Source organism: Anopheles darlingi, chromosome 2 (genome assembly GCF_943734745.1).
Source record: "Anopheles darlingi chromosome 2, idAnoDarlMG_H_01, whole genome shotgun sequence".
NCBI classification, from domain to species: Eukaryota; Metazoa; Arthropoda; class Insecta; order Diptera; family Culicidae; genus Anopheles; species Anopheles darlingi.
The window spans coordinates 49,043,010-49,046,902 of NC_064874.1; positions in this window are offsets into that span (position 1 = coordinate 49,043,010).

Sequence of the window (3,893 nt, forward strand, 5' to 3'; positions counted from 1 at the left end):
GTTCCAGGGCGGACCACCTTGCGGGCTGAACACCCGGGAAGCCCGGTGTTCGATAAAACATCAACAAACGCCTCTACCAACAGTTCGGATTAGTATTCTCGTCTCATCTCGTTTTGTTAGAACTGGAATGATGATGCGCCATCGTCGCTGCGATTCGACTTTGATGTTCCCGCGAACCCGTAAGCACTGTAGCGCGATTGTACGACGACGACGACGACGACGCAAAAAACTGCATACACACACACACACACATATTGCACTGCCGAGTGCAATGACCGGTGTGATCAGTGGCCATTGTTTCTAGTGAAGGGCCAAGGGCTTCCCATCTAATCAGCCGAGTGCGGCGCCACTAGTGCGGACGACGATTAGCCCCGGAAGAACGCGATGCGACGCGGTGGACGAGCGAGCGAACGTTCGAATGCCCTACGGAACGGAACAGGGGCTGTGGCTTGTGGCCTATGAGTTCAAGTTGGACTGGCCGGGATGGTCGGCCTGGGGCTGGCCCACCCGCGAGCGAAATGTCAGCACAGCCCTGCACAGCAACAAATGGCGGCTGATTTATGCAATCGCCTGTCACGGAGCGCCCTCCCGGTCGGGGTAATGGTTGCCAAGTGACGCCATGTGAATCTCGGCAACTGGAAATGAAGATGGAAGGTCAACCACTTGGGGCAGGTTGTACTATTTGGGAATTCTATTCCAGAACCAGGCATTCGTAGAATTCTCTGAATGTTCGGCAACCATTTTCATTTTAGTTGCCACAGCAGCACCACCAAAAGGATGGTTGCCATGGTGGATTATCAAAATTCATGGCAGATCTAGAAGCCGTGGACCGCACATAAAAAGATGAACTACGTCCGTAGTTGAATGCCGTCAGATGCCATACAGGTCTAGGTTCATTCGTCATTCGGTCTAATCTTCTGCAAGCACATAACCTACCCTATATAGCTGTCCATCCGGCGTCATTCGGGTGGTAAAGTTTAAACCAGCAGACACGTCATTCTTTCATCCTTAAAATGTACTTACAACCTTAGGTACAACCACTGTTTGTACTCTTCTTACAAAAGGCAGAAACTCATGTTCCAGAATGATGTTTGTGAGTTCCGAACGCGGTACATTCCATTGCTAGACACACCCTGAAACAGTAGTCGTTTGCAGAGATATTACGAAGTAGTAGCAGTAGAAGTGGTAGTAGTAATAGTAGTAGTAGCAGCAATAACAGCGGCAGTTGTAGTGATATGCACTTGACACACACTGCACGGCTATTGCACTAGCACAACTAGTGGCCTGCCGCCAATCAACTCATATCTAGACACTGGTCACAGCCCCACGAACAAGTATCACCATCAAGAGCTCGCTCGCTAGCTAGTCTAAGGTCATTGCCATTTCGCTAACTGCCATTTCGATCATGTGTCCGTTGGTGCCACTAGGTGCCGGGCCTGGGAAAAGCATATCATCGTCGTCGTCGTCGTCGCCGACGCCCATGGAATGCCAGAGTGTCGCGTACCGTAAGGTCTTGCCTAGCGCTGCTTACGGATCGCGTTTATGCGTGAGATGGTTGTGTGGCACCTGGAACCGGAAGCCACACAACCGAAAACCCGTAACTGCTTCCCATGCCTGTATGTGTGTGTGTGATTCGCTCCACCACAAAGCTGGTGCGCCTTCTTATGCAACCCCGGGCTTTTCGGGGTGAGAGCGTCTGTTTGGCTCCTCAAATTCTAGAACGCCGCATATCGCCCGTGTGACCCTGTGTCCTATACCGTTACGCACTGCGACCGACGAGATGGAGTTGGGGTTACACGAAGGGTGCAGCATGTGGTGCGATGGAAGCTGCTGCTGCTGCTGCTGCTGCTACCGGTACCCTCCTAGGAGAATCAGGTTTGACAACATTTTTGCACACGCGGCCTGTGGGTCGTGTTGTGTAATCCAAAACGTATCCCTCGCTCCAGCTGCCTTTGCGCGGTACCACCACCACCACACGATACCTGCGCCCTTTTTTCGCGCGCTTTCTAGTTAGATCTATTCTTCTTCACGCAGCAGGAACAGGAGCAGCAGCGGCAGCGGCATTGACAATAAGTTGTGTCAGCAACGAACCATTCAACTAGCGTCCTTTTGAGCGAGCAAAACATATGCAGCAGCAGCAGCAGCAGCAGCGCGGAAGCAAACAACCGCGCGCGACGCGATCGTCGTTAGGAACCGTGCACGAACCATCGGGCATTCGAACCGGATCACCCAAAAACGAGGCGGAGTGGGGGTAGGGTGGCGAACAGCGAATACGGCGATCCGTGTTCGTGGCATGATGTTAAAAATGAAATTTGTTGAACCCTTGCCAAAAAATCCGGCTGACCTTGAGCCTGGATGTTGAACTCGGGCGAAGGGCCAACATTATTTTTATTCTATCTTTCTCTCTCTCTCTCTCCCTCTCGCGCTGACAAGGATATTACGATTTCAATTCCGGCGCCAGTGGTGTGTTCGTTTGTTCGTAAAAAATCTCTTTTATAAAACACCAACAACAAAACCCACATCAATGTTTACCTTTAATGTAAATTAGCTAGGAAGAGTTAACTAAAATAAGGCAAACATTAAGCGAAATGTTGATATCAATTTTCGAATCATTCTCTACTCCCTAAAGACCACATCGAATTTCACATACCTATGCCCAGACAGGGACAAAATCTTGCCGTAACACTGTATACAACCATCGTCATGCAACAGGAGCACATACACACACATACACACGCGGACGATGTGCCAGGAAGAAGGTTGCTGCTTTTGCCAAAAAAAAAAATGTGAAAAAAACAAAACAAAACAAAAAGGAACGGTGCTCGATCTTCCTGCCTAGCATGGGGTCAATGACACGCCGTGACAGCAAAGGGATTGTGAGCGGTATGCGACGGACCGAAACCGCACCTGGTTCCTCTCAGCCCTTGGCCACTCACAGGCAGATGGCGGATCATCCTCTGCTCTGCGCGCTGCCAGATTAGCCAAAAATACGTCCACAGCGCGGAGAAAAGCAGAAAAAGGGCGGAACAATTTTTGGCAAAAATGGCATAAACATAGCAGAGGACGGGCGGGGACCCTCCGTGACCCTCAGGAATACAGCACACAGGACGCAGTGCCATGTTCACGGAAAGAGAATAGCGAGGACGGACCAGTGTCCCAGGCCACGGCGGCCCCTTCTACGGCGGAATGGTGCGCCTGTAATGCCAATGAGGACGCGGAATCCAAAGGCAACCGTTAACGAAACGCATTGAATAAACGGGGAATATATGCTAGACTGTATGGATGGATGGATGGTAACTGTTGGTTGGTGGATGCGCGGTCCACTTGAGCACCACCATTAGCAACAGCAACGAAGCTTCCAGCACTGATCGCAGCTGTCAGCGGCGGAATTTAGATGATCACAAGCCGCCCGGGCCGCAAATCATTCTAGGCGCAGACCTCGGTGTATTTGTCGTCTATCACATCTCTCCCCATACTTGTGCTCCTTCGCTCACCCTCTTTCCCATTTCTTTTTTGTGAGGTTTTTGGCTTTTGCGACGTTCACCCCGCGTATTCCGGAAGGATTCGCTTCGGACGGCGCATGGCGTCAGGCATCATGATGGCAACCACACATCACAACCGTCATCCTGACCGTTGACTGCTTAGTTCACGCTGATCGCAGGCGACGGTACAAGGAATCGGCGAGGTGAGGGAATTGAAATTGGCCGCCGGCCTGCCAACGGCCGCATCGTTCCGAATGATAACTTTTGCCGCATTTCGGATTGATTCGAAATTCGGGATGCGGTTCTATTGAGATTTCAATGTGATCATAGCATGCGCGGTCGGGAGCGACATGGAAAATTGTGGCCTACCATGCGACTCCATCATAGTGAGGGTAGCTGATATTCGGATTG